The sequence below is a fragment of the Lampris incognitus genome, chromosome 1, assembly GCF_029633865.1.
Source record: "Lampris incognitus isolate fLamInc1 chromosome 1, fLamInc1.hap2, whole genome shotgun sequence".
Lineage (NCBI taxonomy): Eukaryota > Metazoa > Chordata > Actinopteri > Lampriformes > Lampridae > Lampris > Lampris incognitus.
Genome location: NC_079211.1, coordinates 141,124,611 through 141,150,727, shown reverse-complemented (window position 1 = coordinate 141,150,727; position 26,117 = coordinate 141,124,611). Strand labels below are relative to the sequence as shown.

At 48.9% G+C, this 26,117-nt stretch overlaps 1 protein-coding gene and 1 pseudogene across 3 annotated transcripts in view; both read right to left on the bottom strand.

The window, feature by feature from the left end:
* Window positions 1–26,117, bottom strand: part of ttc28 (tetratricopeptide repeat domain 28) — a 273,284-nt gene that overhangs the window by 129,247 nt on the left and 117,920 nt on the right. The window lies entirely within an intron of this gene.
* On the bottom strand, window positions 24,364–24,564 carry LOC130127393 (U2 spliceosomal RNA; annotated as a pseudogene).

The window sequence follows — 26,117 nt, the reverse complement described above, 5'->3', positions numbered from 1 at the left end:
ATCGTGCTAAAGCCGAAGCTGCCCCTTATCTACCCACTGTAGGTTAAAATTGGTTAAAGGGTTTCAATTGAATGAGCTGTGCAGCTTTATGCATCCCTGATGTGGTAAACCCTACAGTGAGGACAGAAGAGGCTACTTGGCCCTGGTGCTGCTCTCTCCTGGCCTGAGGCACCGCATCCTCCATCTTCATTTGTACTGCCTTAATTGGCTTTGACAGTGAACTCAAGCATGGCTGAAAAATAACCTCCTCTTAGTAAACACTGGCTGAGAGACACATGTTCTCAACATGGGAAACCAGGCATCTCCATTAACCATTCAGATGGGGGGGGACATGTCTTGCTGACCCGCTCTTAACACCTCCACGTAGCATGACACTCTCAAGTCCGCATCTGACATGTTGCCTTCGCACCGGATTAGCTCTCCACTCGCACAAAAAAAGGGGCGATTTAGTGCAATATGAAATGTCCGATTTGCAAACCCAACACGGCAACGTGAAAGGAGGGCGTCGCCGAAGTACTGTGCTTTTCAAAGGTGTCGAAATTCAACCGTCAGGTCTGCAGAGCCAGAAGTGCTCTTCGTGGCTGATCATCATGCTGAGTTTAAGGGTCCCGATGAGACACACGAGTCCACCAAGTCGCTGCCTCCCTCGCACCGTCAAACAGTGGGCAAAGCCTCTTTTCTGTGTCAGCGGTTGTGTTGGGATCATTAGGTTGCTCTGGCCTTAGTGGGGAGTTGCTTCATCAAACAAGAGAGAGTCAGCGAGCACAGGCTGCCTGACAGTGTGGCTTCTCAGAGCTGCCCTGCAATACTTCAAAAGACTCACAGCCGGCCCTTGTGGAGCCCTCTAATGAAAAGCATGGTATGAGACCCACTGCTTTTGATTCCTCTAGTAAAGAGTCATACATCATTGAGTAAAGGCAAGCCAAATCACAGCTAAGGCTCTGAGCGGCTGAAAGGCACGGAGAAAGAAGAGGGCAGGGCGACGGAAAGAGAATAGGGATCCCGAACACAGGGTTGGACATACGGCATACTTAAGACAAGAGGGAGGGAGTGAAACTGATAGAGGGTAGAACTTAAAGGGGAGAGAAATCCCTCTAGATATTCCTCCCTGCCTTGCCTATCCCGAGTTCTTTACTGTCTGCGACCCGTCTCTCCTTCCCGCCTCCCCCGTGCAAAAGCGTCCTCGCGCTGGGGCCGCGGTGGCTCGCCATCGCCGCTTCGCCATGCTTGTGCACGCAGAGATCTCCCCCGTGATTACCGGATAAATACACTTTAATTCACAACACATGCGGCAGGGTTTATATATAGACTTGCTAATTCCCCCTCGGCCACGCCGCAATATGAAGTCCATGCCGCACCAATTTAAGTGTGTGATGAGTACCACACCAACTGGCTCCACTACTTATCATATATATTACGTGATCTGGCACGTGACTGGCACAGTACAAGGGGGATATCAGAAGCTGGAAAAAAAAGCAAGATTATGGGTGGACCGATATGGATTTTTCATCATTAATGAGGGTAGTCATCTCCATGGCTGCTCCCCAAAATGGTATTTGCAGCCAATCATAGATGGCGCCGATTTGACAAAAGGACCATTTCAGTACTGGAAATCTCACTCCCGCGCAGGGGGGGAAAAACACACACACATACAGTGTATTTTAACGAAGCAAAATGCTACACTTTAGCAACAAGTACATGCCATCCTAGCATGAAAGCGTGACAGTAAACTGCACCATGGGTACGGTTAATTGGAAGTGTTCCACTGGAAAAGGGGTATGTGATTTTGACAAGACCGACTGGCCCTGCAACACATCTGCAGCGTCCCCGCACTAGCTCATTAAATAGCTGGTGCACACGGTGTTCTTTGGCTATCATTGTGCATCGTTAGATGTGCCCTTCCGACGATCACGCTCGCCGTACTTCCGCGTCCGTGATATCTGTCACTGTCCGAGCCGTGCGGCAGGCTAACCTGTACGCTGATGGGGACAAAGTGGACACGTTTTCAATCCACCTGCCGACAGGCTGAGGCTTCCAACAACAACAACAGCAAGAGCAACAAAAAAAAGCATTAATTTAAACTCTTCTGGCAGCTGGTCTTAACATCAAAGTAATCCACCGCCAGAAAACATGCACGCATCCACACGCACAAATACACATACACACACACACACACACACAGTGCCAAATAAACACTCATGAGCTGTGAGTCATATCGTGGATGCCAACAATCAATGGGCCCCGCAGTACCCAGCTGGCTCTGGTAGTGGAATGTATTAATTTTCTCATCTAGAAACAAATATAAACTACAAATATATTAATGGTGTTTGATCAGCATAGCGGCACCATGCCCATTAGTATGCATGGGTGGTGTGTTTGTGAGTGGGTCCTTTTAATAACACACACTACATTTCATGAGAGGGAAGGAGTTAAAGAAGGGTGAGTGAGTGAGTGAGTGAGTGAGTGAGTGAGTGAGTGAGTGAGTGAGTGAGTGAATAAGTGAGTGAGTGAGTGAGTGAGCAAGCGAGTAAATGAGTCAGTGAGTGAATGAGTGAGTGAATAAGTGAGCGAGTGAGCGAGAAAGTGAGTGAGCGAGCAAGCAAGTGAGCGAATGAGTGAGCGAGTCAATGAGTGAATGAGTGAGTGAGTGAATAAGTGAGCGAGTGAGCGAGCAAGTGAATGAGTGAGTGAATAAGTGAATGAGTGTGCGAGCAAGTGAATGAGTGATCGAATAAGTGAGTGAGTGAGTAAGAGGGTGAGCGAGCAAGTGAATGAGTGAGTGAATAAGTGAATGAGTGTGCGAGCAAGTGAATGAGTGATCGAATAAGTGCGTGAGTGAGTAAGTGGGTGAGTGAATAAGTGAGCGAGCAAGTGAGTGAGTGAGTGAATAGGTGAATGAGTGTGCGAGCAAGTGAATGAGTGAGTGAATAAGTGAATGAGTGCGAGCAAATGAATGAGTGATCGAATAAGTGAGTGAGTGAGTAAGTGGGTGAGTGAATAAGTAAGCGAGCAAGTGAGTGAGTGAGTGAATAGGTGAATGAGTGTGCGAGCAAGTGAATGAGTGAGTGAATAAGTGAATGAGTGCGAGCAAATGAATGAGTGATCGAATAAGTGAGTGAGTGAGTAAGTGGGTGAGTGAATAAGTGAGCGAGCAAGTGAATGAGTGAGTGAATAAGTGAATGAGTGCAAGCAAATGAATGAGTGATTGAATAAATGAGTGCGTGAGTAAGTGGGTGAGTGAGCAAGCGAGCGAGCGAATAAGTGAGTGAATGGGTGAGCAAGTGAGTGAGGGTTCGCCTCGGTCCTGCCCTCATTGGCATACCTCCCTTTGAAGAGAGGCAGAGAAATGGAGAAACGGGGGAAGGAGGGGACTGAGAGGCTATATATGAGCCAGGGGAACAGGGGCAGAGACGAAGAAAATTGAGGCCATGGCTTGCTCAGGACTACGGGGAGAAGGGAGAAAGTAGCCCCCATTTTATACGACGAGTTTGGCAATTACTGGTGACAGCGGCTGGCATCAAGATGGAGAAAAGATTGATCCGGACAAGCAAGACTCTGTTTGCTTTGTTAAAAGTAATTAATCACTGTGGCCGGGGGGTAATGGTGCCTGGAGTGCAATGCAGTTCTGCTGAGTCGGAGTATGCGCGCGCGCGTGCGTGCGTGTGTGTGTGTGTGTGTGTGTGTGTGTGTGTGTGTGTGTGTGTGTACACATTTTAGCATTTGGATTTGGGTTTAGGGTTAAGGTTAGAATTAGGACTAGTCTAAGGTTGGAGAAAGGGTTAAGTTAAGGTTAAGGTAAGGCATCTAGTTCTGACAGTTAAATTTAGGGTGTAGGGAATTGATGTAGTCAATGAAGGTTCTCACAAGTACAAGAAAAATGTGTGTGTGAGTGAGTGGGGTGGGGTTGGGTGGGTGGGGGGGGGGTGTGCGATTTGACATGTGTCGCTATATGTGAAGACAAGTGTATGTTTCACATGTGTGTACATGCAAAATGTATGTGTCTGCAAGCATGTGGCTCCACACTCCTGCCCTTCGTGCGCGTGAGACGGCTGAAGTGGGAGAAGGAGTGTGGAGTATGGAGCAGGGTGGCAGGAGAGCTTAGGGAGGGAGAGAGTAACAGGCAGATGGAGGAACGAAAGGGAGGGAAGGGAGGAACATGCGCACACTGTGCCCATTTATTCACATGCAGGCACTCGAGAGGACCACTGCTGCAATCCATCATAAGAGTCCTATCCACACCCACTGAGCAGAGAGCTACAGCGGGGGGGGGGGGGGGGTGTGAATAAAGGGGGTATATGGGATGAAAAAGAAGGAGGGAACGCTCCTTTCACCTTCATTTTTGCTCTAGCTTAGTAGCACACAGGAGTTTGTCCTCTGTAGGAAAGAACCTCCGCAAATAAAATCCCCCGTTTGACCATCCCTGTGCCTGTTTTGCCAGCCCACGTGTCTGTCCCCCCCCCACTTCCTCTCCCCCCCCCCACTTCCTCTCTCTCCCTCTCCCTCCTTCGCTCTCTCTCTCTGCCTGAATCACACGAGGTTCTATCAGTACGGTGAATTCTTCAATTATTCAGAGCTGTCAATAAAATCTATGCGTCTACTAATATTTTTTTCTGCGTTCCCTCCTACTGCAAAACCTCTGCGTAGGACTCTTCTATTCATCCGCCGCCTCTCCGCTTCGGAGCGACTCGGACACCTGACGTGGAAACCAGAACCGCTATTATCGAGCTCGGTCAGACCAATTACAACGTGCACGGCTTCATTGTCTCAGTTTAATCCGCAGCATGCTAGAGATAAAACAAAAGGAAAAACATGGCCCCTCACACTGTACACATTATTAGATTACACACACTGCCCTGCAGACCGCCGGTGCTAGGAACCTTCCTCCCTCCTCCTCCTCCTCCTCCACCACCTACAGAGAAGTGATAACAGCAGCAATAGCCCTGAGCAACACAGAAACTACACCGATCAATAAAACAGAACACACAAATGGTTGCCTGATATCAGACAGAACTGTCAACTCATTACACTCCATTTCCATCTAAGGCCTGACGTTGCCTCCACTCCGACCGGTTTCCATGCAGGAGGGGGATTCGGGTTTCCCCAACCAAACACAGGGTTTTGAGAGTGGAGAGATGCATCCGGGTAGCGTGGCGGTCTATTCCGTTGCCTACCAACACGGGGATCGCCAGATCGAATCCCTGTGTTACAACCAGCTTGGTCGGGCGCCCCTACAGACACAATTGGTCGTGTCTGTGGGTGGGAAGCCGGATGTGGGTGTGTGTCGGGTCGTTGCACTAGCGCCTCCTCTGGTTGGTCGGGGCGCCTGTTCGGGGGGGGGGGGGACTGGGGGGAACGGCGTGATCCTCCCACGTGCTACGTCCCCCTGGTGAAACTCCTCACTGTCAGGTGAAAAGAAGCGGCTGGCGACTCCACGTGTATCGGAGGAGGCATGTAGTAGTCTGCAGCCCTCCCCGGATCCTGGATCGGCAGGGGTGGAGCAACGACCGGGATGGCTTGGAAGAGTGGGGTAATTGGCCAAGTACAATTGGGGAGAAATGGGGGGGGGGGTGGAGCGATGTAATAACAAACTATGATGTCAGGCGATATTGAGAAGACATGCCGTCTGACAACAGCTTGACAACGGCGTTAGTCCCCCCCCCCCCCGGCCCTCATTGGATAAACACTTTTTCAACCGAGAAACCGCTGTTTTAGGTCACGATTCCAGACCAAAAAAAATGTGAATAAATAAATAAATAAATAAATAAATCTGTCAACTTGGTGGAGTAGGTGGATTAAAAGGTCTGGACCCAAGCAGCACAAATGGGCGTGTGTGTGTGCAAACGCACGCAGACAAGAGGGAGGGCAACGATCCTGCTGTAGCTGGTGGTCTTGGTGGAACAGGCGACACTCGGAGGTGGCAAAATTGGATTTGAAATCGTGAGTAGAGTAGAAAAACGAAAAAGAGGAGGAAGAGGAGGGAGCTTCCCTGCAGCATGAGAACACTATGGGTGTTACATTTCTGAGCCAAAGTGTTTTGTGTCAGCGAGGCACTGGCAGCAGAAAAATGGCTGCTCCTCGAGAGAACGCTCATTGAGGTGTTCACTGTGTAGCTGCAGGCTTGGACACTAATAGAAACAGAAGCCATGGACCCTCTCTGTCAGCGCCCCAGCCGAGCAGAATACCAAATCTTCCTCTGACGCTAATGATCACCCCTTGCAAGGTGCGGCTCTGCAACACCACACTGCAAATGTACATCAGAATCGGTGCATAGTTTCATTAGCGCTGTGCTTGGACCTGCCTGTCTACACTCATAGCTTTCTGGTTCGATAGCGAGAGAACATGACACAGTCGGGTTAATAAGGAGAAGGCCACAGTCTGAGGCAAACACTGTTTATCACCACTTTGTGTTTCTCACTGCACCATAATAACGCGATGGTTTGACTGAGCACTAGCCATTTGGGTGTGGGTTTCACAAACAGAAGTGGTGTGATGAATGGCGAAATAGCACTGACCCCTCCTATGTAGCAGAGCTCTATGAATTACCTATCAGGCTACCTAGGGAGTGATGACCCTGGCTGATGCAGCCAACCCCAACACCATCATTTACTGAGCCACTAGCCCCAGCAGGAGACCCTACCATAACTTATAAACACACAGGCAAACACACACCTTCCAAAAACTCTCGCACACACTCGCACAACCGCGCACACAAGCACACACCGCCTGACTATTTAAGCAGGACTCACACTCATAACTTATCATTAGATGGCACTGTGTGTGAGCAATGTGCTATTACTTAACTACAATACAGATAGTGGAACATATTACATCATGCTTGCTGAGGTAATTAGAGGGGATGAGCGGGCAGCCTTATCTTATGCTATCCTGTTAAATACTGTTTACCTGCGGTTTGCAAGCCTGCATTAGTCCTTGTTTTGGCACAAATACAGAGGATCCTTTTCCCACAATTGGCTTGCGAGAGCCCTGTGCTACATAATGTTAACAGTGTCCCCGCTGATAATATGCTGCAACATATTTCCTTACTATTTTCTAACGCTATCTCTTCTGTATCATTTATCATGTTATGGCGTTAAGATAACATCTTGTGCGCAGTCACCTTCTGGTGCCGCGCTCTCTGTGAATAAACTTCCTAACACCAGCCAGTGATGGCCCATTATGCCGGCCTATCATGCCGGGTCTCCTTTCTCTCCTGGGTAAAAAAGCTCCGTACACTACTATCCTCTTTCACTGAACTAAGCATCACATTTAAAACCTTTTTTTTTCCTGCTCTTTTTCCCCAGAGTCTGAGGAGATGAAGGCAGCTTTGGAGTGCTCAGAGAGAATTTCACTCAACCTAGGGGTGCTTCATGTCCCTCTAAGGGGAGGGGGTCCCCCCTCCTCCCCTGTCAGGGGGTCTTAAAGCTAAACATCCCTAAGGAGAAGGCCAGAGGCACTACTGATCTTCTACACATACACAAGCCAGGGAGGAGACGCAGTCCATTAGCCGGACTGAACCCGCAGACAGAACACACTCGAACAGCTCAGCTGAAGCTGCTATTTAACAAAGCGATAAGTTAAAAATATGATCTTATCTATCGATCAAGAGGCTACCACATTCAATCCCCCGGTCTTACTGATAAAACTAAACAGGGGTCTGGAACCACAGGCTGCAACACGAGCTGTGATAAACAGCTCGCTGAAACGAACACTTCTTCAAGGTTATACGTTTTTCCCTCATTTCCAACCCCCCCTTTCTTTTATTTTTATTCAATAGAAATAACAGTCCAACATTTCATGCATGAGCAAAGGATAAGGAAAAATACATCTTTTGAGTACGAGCCATCTCCAACCACTGCTTTTAAACAGGAAGTGTCAAGCCCACCCTTCAAGCACCGGTGGACACGCACCTTGTTTCTGTTCCATAAAGCTTCACAGCTGCCTAGATCTTCCCAAATCGACCGTGCACGCGCACACGCACACAAACACACATAAACATACTCAAATAGACAAACCCTAAAAAAAATAAATAAATAAAAAACCAAAAAAAAAACCACACACAAAAATGGAGCAATGCAACTTGTATGGTTGTGTGTAACTTGCGTGTGAGTTTGATTGTGTGTGTGTGTGTGTGTGTGTGTAAAAGTGCATGTGAGTGTCCTGTGTAGACGTGCATTTGTGCTCTCCTTCCATCACTGAGTTGTCTTATTAAGCCCCCTTGCCTGGAGAGACTGGAGTAATTACCGAGTCCCTCACCAACACCTTTTGGACTTGGAGCCAGATCCTATGCGCGGCTCCAAATGTCACACATCTTAGCCAGCAATTAAACAACGCTCTCCCTCAGTGGCTCTTTTAATGGGCTTCTCCCACCAAAAATAAAAACCGCAAAAGGTCTCCTCCCCAAGTCAGAATTTGAGATATTATTCTATCAGGCGTCTAATTGTATTTACCGATAATCTCGTTAATTACTATCCCTAATCAGAGCAACATGTTGATAATGTATTAATTACTGTAATCAACAATTAACTGACAAAAATAAGGGAGATCTATTTCTGTACAAACACTGCGTACTACAAGTTAGATTTGCAAGCATAAGTTCCTACACTGTGAATGCACTATATATTTGTGAGGGGAAAGCTGTAAGAAGAGCCCAGTTTGGTAGCTTCATGCATCCCTACCAACATACAGGACATACAGAAATACACATATAGGGGCGTCCGGGTGGTGTGGCGGTCTATTCCGTTGCCGACCAACACGAGGATCTCTGGTTCGAATCCCCATGTTACCTCCGCCTTGGTCGGACGTCCCTACAGAGACAATTGGCTGTGTCTGCGGGTGGGAAGCCGGATGTGGGTATGTGTCCTGGTCGCTGCACTAGCGCCTCCTCGGGTCGGTCAGGGCACCTGTTCAGGGGAGAGGGGGAACTGGGGGGAATAGCGTGATCCTCCCACGTGCTACATCCCCCTGGCGAAACTCCTCACTGTCAGGTGAAAAGAAGCGGCTGGCGACTCCACGTGTATCGGAGGAGACATGTGGTAGTCTGCAGCCCTCCCCGGATCGGCAGAGGGGGTGGAACAGCGACCGGGATGGCTAGGAAGAGTGGGGTAATTGGCCGAGTACAGTTGGGGACAAAAAGGGGGAAACCCCCCCCCCAAAAAAAATACATATATATATATAAACGTATACACATACATACATATGGACACAACATGCATAACCATATAAACCGAACAAGCTTTGCAGCTGCATTCTGACTGAATGCTCCAAAATTAGGTGATCATTTCCTACGAAACAAAATTCCCTGAAGAAACCCCCCCACCAAAAAAACACACTCAAGGTCAGACATACAACTCTCACACAGAAACCTAGCACAAAGTCTGACACCGGAGTCTCATCAAGGCTGTCTCAATGACGCATGTTTTCCATCTAGTCCGCTCACCCCGGTGTCACTCCACAATGAGTAACATCCAATTAACAGGCCGGTGTAACTATGCATGTGCTGTCGCGATGGCAGCTCCTCTTTCTTCCCGAGCAGGGCTACAGCGGGGGCTCGGTGTTTATGTCACCTCTTAATTGCATTTTTCCCCCTATGGTAAAGGTATGGCTTTGTGCGGACGCCCCGAGGAAGAAAAAGAAGGTCAGGCTGCCAATTTGGAGCGGCGAGGTCGAGAGGAGAAGGCAGCGTTTAGTCGCGCTCCGCGAGAGAAAGGAGGACTTGCTGCTCCTCTATGGAAACCGGGACAAACAAGAGAGATAAGTGAAGGGGAAAGGAAGACAAATCCCCCCTCTTCTCGGCGCTGTCTAGTGGCTCTAAGAGAGTGACAACAGGCTTAGCTCCCCGTGATTGAGCGGGGACAGTAGGGAGCGCGCGCGGGGGGGGGTTGGATTTTTTTTGGGGGGGGGGGTCGGACACTCACGCGCCGTAATGTCCTTTAAACGTTAACAGGCAAACGCAACATACCATCTTTCATGTAAACAGATTTATGCAGACGACTGCCCTTGTAACTCCAAATGGGAATACGGTGAAGTGTACAGATATTCCCAGACTCGCTCATTACTCATTAAGACAGTGGCCCCGCGACAGCTCTGACAACGTTCACGGGGAGTAATGGCGCCGGGGAGTGCAATGCGGCGGCTCCGCTGATTGTCTACGCATGCGCATTTATCATCGCGCAAAGTTCGGTTCCGGCTGCGCTTCGCGGATTTACCGGGAAAGTCGCAGGTTAACGTTTGGTGAGTTATTCGAGGCGTGACCCCGGCTTTATAAAACCACCAAGCACAGACTATTCACTTCATTCATACAGCCAAAAAAAAAAACTTTCAAAGTTACATTGAGCGCTAACTATTACGTTGAAGTGAACCATGTTGTGATTTTTTCTTAATTTTAAATCTTGGTGGCGGCAAGTGAGACACTGCGCTTTACTGCGGCGGAACAACACACCGGAAGTTAAGAATCGTCACTTCCACCTGTCTCCTTTAACTCGTACAGATACGGTTTGACGAAGAGCCGGCGGACCTTGGGACTCTTCGTTACTTTCCATTACTGAATAATTTCCATTAAACCATCTAAATATGGCAGTGCGGGAGGGAAGAAATAGAGGGAGGGAAACAGAGAGAGAGAGAGAGAGAATGAAAGGATATGGGAGCAAAGGTAGTTAAGAGGCAGTCAGACTGGAGCTGCATGCACACAAAGGAGGGGATAAGATTAAGCCAACCTATATCTTTCACCGCTGCACTCTGTTTGAGCCCTTTTTAAAACTAGTATGTGTGTGTGGGGGGGGGGATGAAAAAGAAAGAAAATAATGTAGTGGTGACAAGAAGTCGGTTCCAGTGAAACGACATTTTGCAACATGAAAAGAGTAAAGGCACCTATCTCTTTGGCCAGACCTCTCCAGCAAGGGTGAATGCGCGCTAAGAGACCGAGTCTATTTAAAAAAGCAGGCGGTATAATCTCTATAGATCCCCCCCCCTATTTGTATTCCAGTGTGTGTGAGACACACACCGCTTGTCTGCCTGCCTGTCTGTCTATCTGTCTTTCTCCCCGTGTGTCTGTCAGTCAGAATCCAGAGTGTCGCTGCAGCGAGCCAGAAGGACATGGCAGCTCTGGTCAGAAGTTCATCATGGGTCAGCAACAAGGTCCCACCCATGGGAGGAAAATAGCTATTGTTCATGGGAGGGGGGGAGGAGGAGGGGGGGGCTCTTTTTTTGTAGGCAGTCACCCATAAAGGTTGGACCTTATTAATATAAATATAAGGTATGTGTGCCCAGTGACTGCTGAGCTAGGCTCCAGCATCCCGCTACCCTAAGCAGGATGGGCGGCTTGGATAATGGACAGATGGAAGGTATGTCTCTCACACAGCAGGGGGAGAGGAGGCCAACTGCAAACTTACACGATGAAAGTGTGGAGGCGTACAATATACTAAGCTCATCACCGTTCGGTAGGGCAGACAGCGGAGGAGGGAGGCAACGGTTGACGGGTCAAGGAAGCACGGCCGCCGAAGAAAAACGTCACCCATGACTCCTGCAGCCGGCTATTCTATCTGGATAGCACGCGCATGCACGTATACACACACATGCACACAAAACGCACACAGTTATAGACACAGAAGGAGGAAGGCAGTCACAGCCTTGTCTCTGCAGCTGTCCGCACCCTTCACCTGTAAACCAACATTCACTCGATCCCAGACAAATAAAAGTGAGAGGTTTCTTACACGCAGGTCAACAGCCGTGTGCAGCGGGGGTATCTATTATTGCCTCTTTTCAAACTTCGCACAGAGAGGCTCAGCTCATACGTTGCACCACCGCCATGATCTGTCTCCCAGCAACAGGGGCCGTGTTGTAAAGACGGCTATTATGGGCACATTCAAAGCCGTCTTCGCCCGCCCCCCGAACCAGCCTGCTCCTGTGACCCAGTGCCACACAGGCCAGGGTTGTCATACCGGGTCACCCTAAACACTCTTTTCACTGGGCTCAGAGGGAACCATTAACCGTTTTCAACATGATCCCTATACTGTATTTGTTGTAAGGACAACTCCAATCCCAGCCAGAACACCGAGCCGGCTTCTGTGGGTTTCTCAAACGCCGCTGAAATTGTGTACCTCGGTGAAGTCACACAGACAGTCCACGAATGTGGACTGTTCCCGGTTTGCCCATAGGCTGCACTGCACAGGAAGATGTGAGTAACAATATTATGCACAGCTGTATAATGCACCTCTGCAACTCAAATTTTTATTCATCTATTTATTTATTTATTCTCCCTTTTTCTCAATTGTATCCGGCCAATTACCCCACTTGGGGGTGGAGCAACAACCGGGAGTCATTGCTCCACCCCCTCTGCCAATCCGGGGAGGGCTGCAGACTACCACATGCCTCCTCCGATACATGTGGAGTCGCCAGCCGCTTTCCTTTCACCTGACAGTGAGGGGTTTTGCCAGGGGGGGATGTAGTGCGTGGGAGGATCACGGTATCCCCCCCCCAGTTCCCCCTCCCCCCTGAACAGGCGCCCCCGACCGACCAGAGGAGGTGCTAGTGCAGCATCCAGGACACATACCCACATCCAGCTTCCCACCCGCAGACACGCCAATTGTGTCTGTAGGGACTCCCGACCATGTCGGAGGTAACACGGGGACTCGAACCGGCGATCCCCGTGTTGGTAGGCAACGGAATAGACCGCTACGCTTCCCGAATGCCTGCTACTCACATTTTGCTATACAGCTGTATGTAGCCTATTGGTAAAACAGGATGTAAGTTTTCATATTAGGGGACGGTCAGTGATGTGACACTTCGCCGCACAATTTCGGCAGTGTTTCGAAGACACACAAAAGCCTGCTCCGTATTACGGCGGCTACTAGCGTGATTTCCCAAAAACGTATGCAAATATATTACAAATGTTGATCTCTTTCCCTTTAGCATCATTTCCCTGTATGTGCAGAGTCTCGGCTGTGGCCCCGGGGGACTCTGAGGGTTCGCCTCAGTGTCTCTCGTGTTTTTCAAAACAAAGCTTTGGACACTTGATGGAAAGAGCAGAGGTCTGGGTGGAAAAGGGTCGTAAAGGCGAAAAAGATGCTTACCGGGGGCCTCTTAAGGGATACCACCGGAGTCATTTCTTCAAGGATAAATAAGTTATTAGCACAAAATGAATAAAACGTCTTTTCCCATTTCTCTCTTCCCATCTCCATTTTCCCACCCATCTATTTTTTTTCCTCGGGGGGATGACTCCCTTTCAAATACGCCGTTTTTGATGCTGCTGACTCTTCTTGGTCTCCAAGGAGCAATTAGTGCTGCCTTGTCAAATACCACAACCCTCCAAAAGGGCCAGTTCAGTGCTCTAGAGGGGGCCACGCTGCACTCCCCCCCCACTTCCTCTTTCAAGCCCCGAGCCCGAACCCCTGTGAAAGGTAGCCCACACCAACCCTTCAACCCTCACGAACACGCTTCACATCTATACCCAGCAAACCAACGAAGAAAATGGCATCTTACCCCCAGTGTAAAATGACGATCACCACCTTTGATCCACCTCCATGCCTCAACCTATCAACCCCATAACACAACACAGCTCCCCAGACCCCCTTAGGTGCACCTTTCACAGATAACCCTCATCCATTTTTCAACCCCCTGGCGAACACACCCTTATCACCAGACAAGGAAATCCAATTGTCTTTTCCAGGCAGACCCCGAGGTCGCCGGTAGCCCACCCACATCAGAGGGAGAGGTTGCCATTAGAGAAGGCTCTATTTAGTCAGCTTTGCGACCTGGGGGGGGGGGGGGGGTTGAGGGCACACACCAGGCTCGGAGGGGGGGGGGAGTGGAGGGGGGGGGCTAAACGCCCCCCATCATCACCTCCATATGTGTCTTTGTAGATGTGATCATCTGGCTGGCCCTCTTCCTCAATTAACCACCTCTTGATGTCAGAATGCTGCAATGACTCATGGCCCACACACACACACACACACGCACACACACACACACACGCACACACACACACACACACATGCACACACACACACACACACACACACACACACACACACACACACACACACACACACACACACACACACATCACAGCTCGCTATAAGAGGTGAGAGGTAGTACATGTTAATCGGCACAGCCCCAATGTTAATGACACTATAAAACAGGTGGCAGGCTAAAAGACCCTTAACGCCGACCAATTAGACCCGCCCACTCGACGGGGTTGCAGCGTAGCAGTCTTGTGACACCAACATCACATCATCGTTGCCGGTCAACACCATGTGATTAAGGGCAATCGGCATGCGGGACATAACCCCGTAGCTCAGCAGTTTGTTTGGCACGCAGTCATGTTCCCCCCCCGTCCAGAGGTGATATCATCACACTCCTTTCCCAGCTCTCCTGTGATGGGACTAATTATCTTGGCTCGGAAAAGAAAAAAGAAAAGAAAAGAAAAAGATCAGTCCGGTTAATGTAAATGTCAATAGCATGAGAGAACGGCCCTGAGTGTTCATTACAATTGCTTTGAATCATGTTCCAGTGATTAAAGTCGAGCACTGCGGAGCCGAGAGCCAGGAAGCAGATGTGCTTAAAAAGGCTGCATCGTGGCACACGCGGCGAGAACTGAAACCTTTATGCGGTCGTCGTCTCCAATAACGGCTACTTTCGGCACTACCGAAGGCCACCCTTCCTTAGAAAACAGCCCGTCGGATTACGCCCACGCGTGTCAGGTTTCAAATGCGAAATAACGAGGCCTCGAAAAATAGCACCGCCGCCGAGAGGCTCGGCTAGCATGGCACCTAGCAGCAGCGACGCAGAAGAGGCCTCCCTGGTCTCTGACACGCCTTGTTATTCTTCCTCCATCCTTTTTTTTCCCCCCAGTAAGAATTAATAAATAGCTTCGACCGCTGACTGTCTCTCGGCATAACAGGAAGCCCAGTATTCCTCTTAATGACCACCCGACGCGTCTTTAATTGCACGCCTCGCGTTCCATTCAGCGTCTGTCACTGCAGTTTAACGTTTCTGGCCTTGGCAGAGCAGCGCCACACAGCAACACATAGCTGGCCGACGTGTAATCTGCAGCCCCTCCTCTCGCTGTGATGAAGAACCCCCGGTGTCTACTTTTTTTTTTTTTTTTTTTGGGTGGCGGGGGGTGTTTCAGGGATTATGCGGGAGGATATAAGGGCAGGAGTAGATTTATAAAGTATGCATGTGGGGGGTGAGTAAATGTAGCCTCCGCGCTGTGCGTTTCAATCAGATTGAAAGGGTGCAAGCGCAGCACATTATTCTCCCTCCGCTCTGCATAGAGCCGCGCCGGGGCCTACGTCCTCCTGCTGTATTAGCGTGATGTATGACCCGAACGCCGTGCTGCGCCACACTGCACCGCACACACTCGTGCCACACTGCTCCAAACACACTCTGCGGCTTTTTCATTCCACCTGTCAAACAGTTATTCACCCCCCCCCCTCTCTCTCGGTCCCTGCCTCGCTCACGTTTGCTTTATCTCTTTCCCCCCGCCCCTACATCTCTGGCCTTTATTTTGTCCATCACTTTACTTGTGTCTTCATGTGCAATCCTGCAGCTTCTCCTCGCTTAAAAAGGACAACGGTTCTGTCTGTGTATGGCCGCTACACGAGCGGTATGTGCAAAAAAACGTATCACGCCCCGACCACGCCAACTATCCGCCATCTTTACTCTGCATTGACTCTGAAGAGTGAGCTGAATGACAGAGACATGGATTTCTGCTCAAACATGAACGGAGCACTAAGGGTATTTCATCATCGCTGCCACCGGTGTCCTTGGCACAGGAATCGTGTGACAGAAAGTGAGGACTCTCTCTGTTCACGGCACTGGGGGGTGGGTGGGGGACTGTATGACAAGCAGTCAGTCTGAGGAATAGGCAAAAACACTGCGTGTTGAGGTCCTACAACATTACAGCCGGTCTTAATAAGACAATAAGAGCGAGGTCACCGGATCGGTGCCTGTGTGCTGAGGAGGATTGCGGCCTTGGTGGGAGGAGGCACGAGGAGCGGCTGCGAAGGCTGGAGTTGTCATCTCAGAAAGACAATTACCGTCACTTATGGCGTACTTTGTAAGACGGGCCCGTTTTTTTTATCAGCGGGTCTAATTTAACTCACTGGTATTTACAGAGGACCAAGAGCACTGTGTGGCGAGAGGAAGGAAGGGAGAGACGGAGAAACGGAGCGGGAAAAGGCTGTCAAACCAATTCCCAACAAGCAAAGCATTCTTTGTTATCTGTGGCTGTTGGCGAGAGAAATACCTAATTAGGTGGCTGGTTTCATGCGTTTACTTCGGCTGCTTCCTTTGTTCTTTACAGTGTGGATGTGTTTTAATCTATTTGAAGCTTAGCAAGCGATGAGAGGCGATTACTTCTCTCTAATTTAAACAAAACCCTGCGAAAATGGAGGGATTGGTTACCGATGACGATGTATATTTGATCTAACGTAGGTATACCAAATTTCATCAGGCAAATTAGCTCACATGGAAAATTAACGTAATTACTTTTTGAACGGTAGCTACAATGATTCAACGACTTTTTGAGTTCAATTAAACAAATCTGAGCTTGGCTTTTTTTTGCTTCCTCCTCATTTTTGCATTTCCATACTTAACAGAATGAGTAATATGAGTGTTCCCGACCCAAATCTGCTGAACCTGCAGCAGACAGCCCCAGCCCTCCCGCCGGGCTGATCTGATCATGTCTCTTTGAATGCAGGCAGGTGCTTAGGGCACCAATGAGCAGGGCGAGGACCTCTTCTCTGCTCTTCCCTTCCCTAACCTAACCCGAGCCACAGCAACGGCACGGGCTCCAACGCCACACAATTATCCTCAGACCGACGCCCAGAGCTAGCAGCCCCGCACTCTTAATCACACAGCGGAACTGATTCAATTCATTTGGCCTGGGAGAAGATATGGAGCCATTACCTCCTAATTAACAGAGTGCGGAGGTGGAGCCACACCTGAGCGCCCTAGAAATGGGCAGAGCACACAGCTCATTCCACTGCACGAGGAAGGGGATGAGGGAGGGAGGGAGGGAGGGAGGGTGGGGACTACTATTCAAAGATGTGGAGAAATGAATTTGAATAATCCATAAACTGATAATACGCTGGTAACAAATCCACACAAGCACTGCTGTGATTATATCTGTTATGGTTCACCGACATCTGAGATAAGGATAGGCATGGGCTCAGGAGAGGGGAGGGCCATAATTGAGTTAGTATTAGAGTAATATCACACTCCCCGATTACAACCAGGGTGTATAAAATCTGGGATGTAACGAGATGAGGCATTAGCCAGTTATCCCCGAGACTGCAATTATTAACGAGCAAAGCCCAAACGCCACAAGTCCGGTTATCTGTTTAGTAGGTTATCTCCCACTAGTCATTATTACCCCAAAATTTAATACAGCAGCTCACAGCATTAGCCTTCCCCTATGACGCAACAAGGTTCTCATATGTATTCTGTGTCACTTCTGCCTTGAAAGCTGAAAATACCTCAGATATTCTTTAATTAGTCATTTTGCTTGAATCACTGAAAACCCATTAATAGCGCTGCCTTTGTTAGAAATGACATGCTAAATGCAGTGGTATCCCATTTGCTGAAAAACTGTTTGCACGATGACGCAACTTCTGAAAATGTACCTCGCTCGTGTGGTAATGCGCTACAGCAGAGTGGCGAGACGGATCAACTTCTGGCTCAGGATTTTAATCAAACAGCGCTCACAGAAGAAAAGATGAGAACATGTTACTGGACTCACAAGTCAAGCCTGGTATCAATTTGCCTTGGACTATATGTCCATACTAATCCAGGGATGTTTGAAAACGCTGTTTCCATGGTTTTAAAGGCTGCATTATAGTAAAGAGATGCCATTTTCTGGACTTATTAGACTGTTCTAGCTGTTATATTATTTGTCACTCTTCTCCTGGATCTCTGCGTTGCCGTGGTGGAGAAGCTTGCGTGTACCAATCATCCCAAGAGCTATACTGTCTGCAGCTTGGCTCCTGGTAGGGTCACCCAAGGCGGCTAGGTCAAGGGGGAGGTTCCATAAGAAGCAAAATCCAACAAAGATCTCAACGACCGAACTGGTGGAAGATGTCTCCAGGTCACAACGGCAGTGAAGGTGGATGAAGGCTGCAACAGAGGGTGGTCTCCAATCATCTTGTTTCTCCATGCTGTTGGACTCTGGCCACCCCCTGCCAAGGACCGTGTGGTGGCTGCAGGAACATCAGCCTCGCCACGTAAAAAGACGCGGCTCCGGGATCAGCCTCTATGCCCACCTCCCTCCCAGAGGGAGGACGGTCATACTTGACCCCGAGTGACCACGGATGATGATAATGACGATTATTTGTCTCTACCTGTTTGGACATCATAGCCACATTACTAATTAATGTTTATCAAAAATGTCATTGCGTAAATATTTTGTGAGAGCACCAATAGTCATCTCTGCAATATCGATAGAGGTATACGGTCAAAATTATCATGATATTTGATTTTGTGCATATCGCCTCCCCTAATAAACCAGCCACTCCTTCAGAGAGGAGAATACTGAGGTGGACACAATGAGCAACAGCTATGAATTAGGACCAAAAATAGAGACAGTGTGAGAAGATGGATGGAGCACCAAGTGCCGGCAGATCGTATAGTGCTCCATAAGAGAACGCTATACACATAACTAGACCTCAGGGGCGGAGCAGGAAGCCACTCCTCGGGTCGGCGGCCAAAGACGGATCGCCAGGATGGTATTTCGGGAATGTTTAACCAAAGCCTCGGGAAGCTCGAGGGATGGCAAAATTATACACCCCTGCTGAAAAGCTATGCAAGTCTGGGAGCCGCTACTCACAGCTCCAAAGAATGTAATTTATGCATCTGTTTACTAACACAAGCACTTTGTTCTAAACCCCGCGAGGGTCACGATCCTCTGCCAAGAGAATTTCCAATTCCCCCGTAAAGGTAAATACTGTATAAAAACATTCCCAAACACTGGCGAGGGTTGCTGGAAGCCGGTTTGGGTTTTTCGCACTGGACCAAAACAGAGAGAGATGGGTATATACTGTTCCTAGACCCGGCATGATATAGGGGGCTCCACAGTTCACCGCTCTCCACATGCTGACGTCAGAGAGGCCGAAGCCGTGCAGCGGAGGACTCATAAAAAACAACACAGCCATTACATCAACAATAGTTGTGGAACAACACACACACACACAGACACACACACACACGCACACGCACACCTGGCTGCAGTTTCAGTTTTGTACCTCCCGACCGGAGGGATCCTGATGTTGTGCACTTTATCGCGTTGCCAGCCGGGAAAATTTATAAAGGACCCGAGGAATTCCTGCTGTTAACGCTTACGAACCTCGTGACCCTCGGAAAACCATCTAAACAACACACACTCCTGTTGTCAGCAACAACCGGTAAACACTTTCAACGCACAACTAGTAAAGGAACATGTCGATTTCAACAGTTAGGGCCTCGCTCGTGCAACTATTAAATGCACGTGGCAAGAACCAAATGAGAGAACAAAGGGAACAAAGATGTTGAGTACATCTTTGATTATGACAGCCAACCAAGTCCTCTCCCAGCCCCGGCGGGGTTTCCCTCCCAGACACACGTGTCATTAGCCATCCTTTCTCTCGGGCTTGATTGATGCACCCCCGTCCTCACACAGCCATGCGTCACTAATCATTTCATACGAGACTACACGCAAAAGTGGGGAAATTGACTACCCATTAAGAAGCCATTTATTGCCAAAGGACGGCATTAATTGGGTGACATTGACTGCGCTTTCGTTTAAAGTTCACAGTCGTCGGTGGCTGCAGAGCGGCCAGAGCGCTAGCCTGTGCTCGGCATATTTACTACTGCGGAAAAACAGCCAAAGCAAACTGCTGTAAAACTCAAGCTGTTCCTCGCGAGCTGCGGTATTGCGCCGTCTCGGGGAGTTATCAGATGGAGGGCCCGTCTTATACACTCTGCTGCTGATGAATGCATTTTTTTTTGGCCTTATTTTTTCATCCGCCCCCTATTTAGCGGCTGGTCAAGCAGCAGACAGAATTTGTCGGAGGATAAGGAACCGCGAAACAGTGCTCCCGCTCTGCAGCGCCGCCGCCGAATGTGCGAGAGAACGATAAGCGGAGTATGGGGGGGTTCCTGGGAGGGCTTCGGGGCACTTTTTAAGTAATCTGACCCGGAGGGCCAGGCTTAGGTTGGGCCCGGGGACCAAAGGACAATAAGGACACAGTAGTGGAGAAATTCATACGAGGCGGCGGCGGCGGCAGCAGCAGCTTCCACCCAAATGACTTTAGACACACTTCTGTCCACAGAAAAAGATTATTGCTGTTCATCCGCTTTTCATGCTGAGCTTTTCTTTTTTCTCTCACATGCACGAATCGGGGGTCTGCAGCCCGATAATGGCAGTTTCTCACACCTCCCGTCTCAGCTATCAGCAGCTTAGGTGCTCCAACGTATCCTGCTGTTTAAAAAAAAATCAATTGCTACAGCTGTGAGATGAGAGTGTAATACTGAATACGTTTTGTGTTTCCCTCTCTAATCTTCTCCCTCAACATGTCAGACAAATTGTGCCGCCTCCGCCAAATCTAATGTAGCCGCCCCAACTCGGCCCACAATGCACGCGTACGTACACTCACCTACACCCCCCCCCCTCCCCGACGCCCCTGACACACACATTCACACACCGGGGAGGCAGACAGTGACTGGTGAAAAATGGAGATTGACAATGTGGCGAGTGGTAATCACGGCGAGGAGAGGATCAAATATGTAGGAAAATGCTGTGCTACAGAATTTAAAGAAGGCCGCCCCCCCCCTACACCCCACCCTGGAGGATAGAGCGTACGTGTAATCTGTCTGCTGTCTGTCGCAGGGGGTCCCCTCGGTCCCGCTCTTCAAACTCATTCACACAGATCCTGACTTATTGCGCTTTTGTGCCGAAAGATAACAGCTGTCCACAAAGCATCCAGGACTCAACCATTCAACGCCTCGCTCCCCTTGCGTCACGGCGAAGTCCCGTTACACCATTTTCCCCAATTGCACCTACCATTCCAGTCACTTATCACCCCCCTCCCCTCCTGCCCTTTTGAGCCCGCTGCCCCCTTCACCTTTTTCAGCAAAACTGCCATTCCATCAAACTGGGGTAATTTATGCAACGATTTACCCTCCAAATCACGTGACCACCTGTCATGTGGAGATACCGTTCTCGGCACCGTTAGACCAATGAAATGACCAAACAGGGAGGGAGCCTTTGGTTCGGACCCGGCGCAGCGGACCACCGCCTCGTGGCTGTGCAAGGCCGTGTTTGACGCAGGTTCTGATGTAGTCCGGGACTCAACCATCTCTACATGAGAGCGCTCAGAGTGACGCGGCCGACGCAGACTCGGAGCCGACGCGTCTGAGACAGGAGCGGGGAGAAGGGTAACGGACGCTGAGGAAAATGAGCCGTCATCAAGGCATCTGTGTAGGCTGCTGGTTGCGCCGCAGACGGCCCTGGAACAGCAGAGCGCTGCAGCCTCTCTAATGACAGCCAATTTAATTGAAAATCCACTTCCATGTCTGAGAGCAAACAATACAGTGTAGTGGAGCCAGAGCACCATTCCTTTGCTTTCTATTTAATATTAAAATGCCAGAGAGAGAGAGAGAGAGTGGGGGAGAGGGAGAGAAAAGAGAAACAGAAGAAGAAAGGAAAGAGCAAAGAGGGGAAGCCATGAGAGAAGACACGGATATGAATGGAGGAAGGGAGAACTGGAGATTGTACTTAGATAAAGCGGCAGAACAATTGGGGGAAAGAGGGAGAAAGGGGGTGAGATAAAGCGGAAGAGTCAAAGCGAGGGGGGAGGAAGGGGAGCAGAGTAATATGTGAGGAAGGAAAAGTCCAAGCTCAGCAGTCTTCCTCAGGCTCAATTTCCAGGACATGATTAGCTTGGAGTGATGACATGTAATGGTCGCGGTATAAAAGGGTGCTTCTCCTTTTCCTCCCGCCCTAACTCTCTTGTTCTCTCAAAGAATCCTTCCTCCAAAAATAGACGCTTGCACTAAAGCTTATAAACTCTGGGGACCAGTAGGCTCTGTCCATGCTTTTGTTCCACATCTCGCTCGCTAGTAAACTACAACTATAACTTACCACTAAGTAGCTGTCAGTTCCTCCATGTCTCTCTCTGCAGAAACAGCCGTAGGTATTTCCAGCCCGCTTTTCACCACTTCTCACTAGCTTGCCCACTAAACCATTACAGGGGATCAAATTTATTCAGCACTTTATCAATCAGTCCAGACTGGCTCGGTTTAAAACGAAATGATGCAACTTACTTTGACCCTGCACAGCATTTGCAGTTGCATAGCCGCTGGTGGCACTGGCTCAGCAACTGCCCTGTGCCCGCTTATGGGGCATCTTGGTTTGATACTAAAGCCATGTCAATTTATATGGATGATGAGCAATAACCGTTATATTCTGGCTTCCCTGACCTCGACAGCACTCATTTGTTTGTATTTGGAACAGGCCTTATTTTCTACAAGCCAAGTCTTCGAGCTATTACATGTGAGCAATGTGGCTCATACCAAAAATCACTGCTGGTCAGGCCTAACTAGGGCTGTCACGATATCAGATTTTCACTACACGACTATCGTGGCCAAAAGAATTCACGCATAATTTAAAATAATAATAATGCTATCAGTCAATTTAATATTTAACTTTGTTTATTGTAAGTTTTGTTTCTTTTTGGCAAATGAATTACACTCAAACTATGACTGCAGGGGGCGTCTGGGTAGCGTGGCAGTCTATTCCGTTGCCTACCAACACGGGGATCGCCAGTTCGAACCCCCGTGTTACCTCCGGCTTGGTTGTGCATCCCTACAAACACAATTGGCCATGTCTGCGGAATGGAAGCCGGATGTGGGTATGTGTCCTGGTCGCTGCACTTAGCGCCTCCTCTGGTCGGTCGGGGCGCCTGTTCGGGGGGGGGGGGACTGGGGGGCAATAGCATGATCCTCCCACGCGCTACGTCCCCCTGGCCAAACTCCTTGCTGTCAGGTGAAAAGAAGCGGCTGGCGACTCCACATGTATGGGAGGAGGCACGTGGTAGTCTGCAGCCCTCCCCGGATCGGCAGAGGGGGTGGAGCAGCGACCGGGGGGGCTCGTAAGAGTGGGGTCATTGGCCAAGTACAATTGGGGAGAAAAAGGAGGGAAAAAAACTACGAGTGTAGGGAGGTGGCGAGAGAGTCTGGAACCATGACTGTAGAAAAGCATGCAAAAAGAACAATTACACTTAATGGATAGTGAAAAGGCAACCAGATGAACCGATAAACAAAAGGTCCACGAGGCCCAACATCTGCCATCAATACAATGTCAAACTGAAACAAAATCATTCGTGGGAGCAGGGGACAGAGAGTGTGTGTGTGTGAGATCACAGGCGGACAACTCACCACTCTGATATACTGCGATTTAATGTCCACTGACCATGTTCTCACATCAGTTTGTCCTCTTTCCATTTTTCATGACATGACTTCGCGCAGCAGTAGTAGCCACACAGTGGTAGTAACTAGCTAGCTAGTTAGCGCGTCAGGTGTGTGTGTGTGTGTGTGTGTGTGTGTGTGTGTGTGTGTGTGTGTGTGTGTGTGTGTGTGTGTGTGTGTGTGTGTGTTGGGGGGGAAAGCACAAATGGAAAGAAACAGAAATGACTTAAGAGGCACTGGATTATTTACACGTCATCACGTGTATTATTAACATGATATCAATACTTCTTTTTTTAAACATCACGGTTATCATCAATACCGGTATATCGTGACACCCCTGTGTCTAACTAGCACAATTCCCATCTACAATGCCTCAGAAGGATACTTTCATAAAAGGGCACTGTATCCATTTTCGGATGAAGAAGGTTAGGAAGATTATACTCTGTATCTAAAAGAAACCAAAAAAAAAAAAAAAAAGAATCTGGCTATTTCTGCGTGAAATGTGATGGTTGGTTGACATGAATGCAAACCTTGCCTGGCAAAGCCACAGCGAGCAGCTCCCTGCCGAGAGCATTAGACTGTGATAATCAAGGGAGAAAATGGAGAACAAAGGAGGACGCCAGAGAGGGAATATATTAGGAGGAAAGCTAATTGACTCCAAAACACTCAAACACCGCTGACTGTTTCGGAGTTCGCGTTGCCGTCTTCTCTCACCCCCCCGCCCCCCTTTACCCCCTTGTGTTTCTCCAGTTACACTCACCCTTTTTTCCCCTCCACTTCTCCCCTCCTTCCTGCCAACTCCCCTTTCCTCTGCCTCCCCCAGAGCTACACAGCCATACAGCATTCACATTTTGTTGTCGTTTTCTTTCCGCATTTCACATACTTTATTTTTGGCTTATCTAGAATACAGAGTCCCAAGCGTGCTCATGCCGTGACCTTCCTGCAGAGAGTTTTTGGACCGGGAACCACCAACTGTTTTGTACAGTAAGCAATAAATACACATTACCTGTCAAATAGTGATATAATTAACAAGCCTCTCTATATTGTTCATCAATGCAGTATTCCCCTTTACACTGATAAGAACAGATACTACACTTGATCCAAGCCAGAAGGCCTAGAAGCGATACCAAAGTTCCCCTCGGGGGTTAATAAAGTATTTCTGATTCTGACTAATATAAATATATATAGAGAAAGTGTTTCTGAGTGTTTCTGGTATATGTTATATATGTCTATATGTTATATATGACCAATTTTTTGAATTTTGACCCAAGATACCAATTGTACTAAATTGTCCGTAGGTGTGAATGTGTGTGTGTGTGTGTGTGTGTGTGTGTGTGTGTGTGTGTGTGTGTGTGTTTGTGTGTGTGTGTGTGAGCCCTGTGACGGCCTGGCGGCCTGTCCAGGGTGTCTCCCCGCCTGCCGCCCAATGACTGCTGGCATAGGCTCCAGCATCCCCGCGACCCTGAGAGCAGGATAAGCGGTTTGGATAATGAATGAATGAATGAATGAATGGAGGAAACAGATAAGGCATGCCATATCACACTATATTTTGGCGATATCAGAATTAAATCATTTCGTTGTTTTCATAGACTCAAAAAGTACAGTGAAATATTGTTCTCCTTTCTTTTTCAGTTAAATGAAAAAGGGATATTTGACGCCAAAAAAAGAAAAATAAAGGAGCTTTCTTATCTCTCTGTCTCCAAACAGAATGTATGTATTGTGGATATTCCGTGATCCACCTGCCCCCCCCTGCTGCCACCTACTTGTGGGCTGCAACTCAAAGGCGAAGGAGACATTTTCCTTCACCCCACCTATATTCCTGGTCCCCCTTGGTTGGCGGTGGCTCCACACGGAGACAGACTGGGTTTCTGGCCCTGCCCAGACCCCCTGCTGCTGCTGCCTTGAGTCCCAGACAGAGTGTCCTGGCCCGCCTTTACCCTGGTGAGCAGCAACCTGCTCTCAGCCCGCAGCACCAGATTGACTCTGTCTCGTGTTAGCACCGCGGAGGCTAACGCAAACACTGGCCATCTGCTTTAAACAGCTCTAATCCATTCACATCAAATCCTGTATTACACACAAACATACATGTATGTGCCTAAACAAACACACACGCGCACACACACTTCAAAACACAATGCTAAGGGACTGCAGCGTATCTGATACAGAACAATGACTGTGATTAATTGATAGCATCACTGTTGTCATGAAGCCTTTGTGGCTCGTATCAGCCGATGATCAGCGATGATAAAATAAATGGCGTGCTGCCACTGCAGAATCTTTATGCCTACCCCCCGTCCCTAAGGGTAGACACACAAACACCGTATTCTCTGAGGGGGGGTGGGGAGGAATACCTCAAGTAGACTTGAATAGTACTACGAAAAGGACACAAATACACAAACACACGTGTGTAGGTAGGCAAACATGCAAGTAAACATGTGTGGACCTACAAGGAAATAAAAACGCATGCACAGACTCAGAGCCTAAGGACAAACACAAAGTATATGTGTCAACATGAAGGAGGGGGATTATGTGAAGTCAGCAGGTTCGGGACGCTAGGAGATTAGCCGCGGTTAAACAGACAGCTACATGTAGCAAATAGGGGGCAGAGTTGTTAAGCTAATCATCCCCATCCCGAGGATAAGTCCATGTGCAGGGGAACCCCAATAAGATAGCGCCGT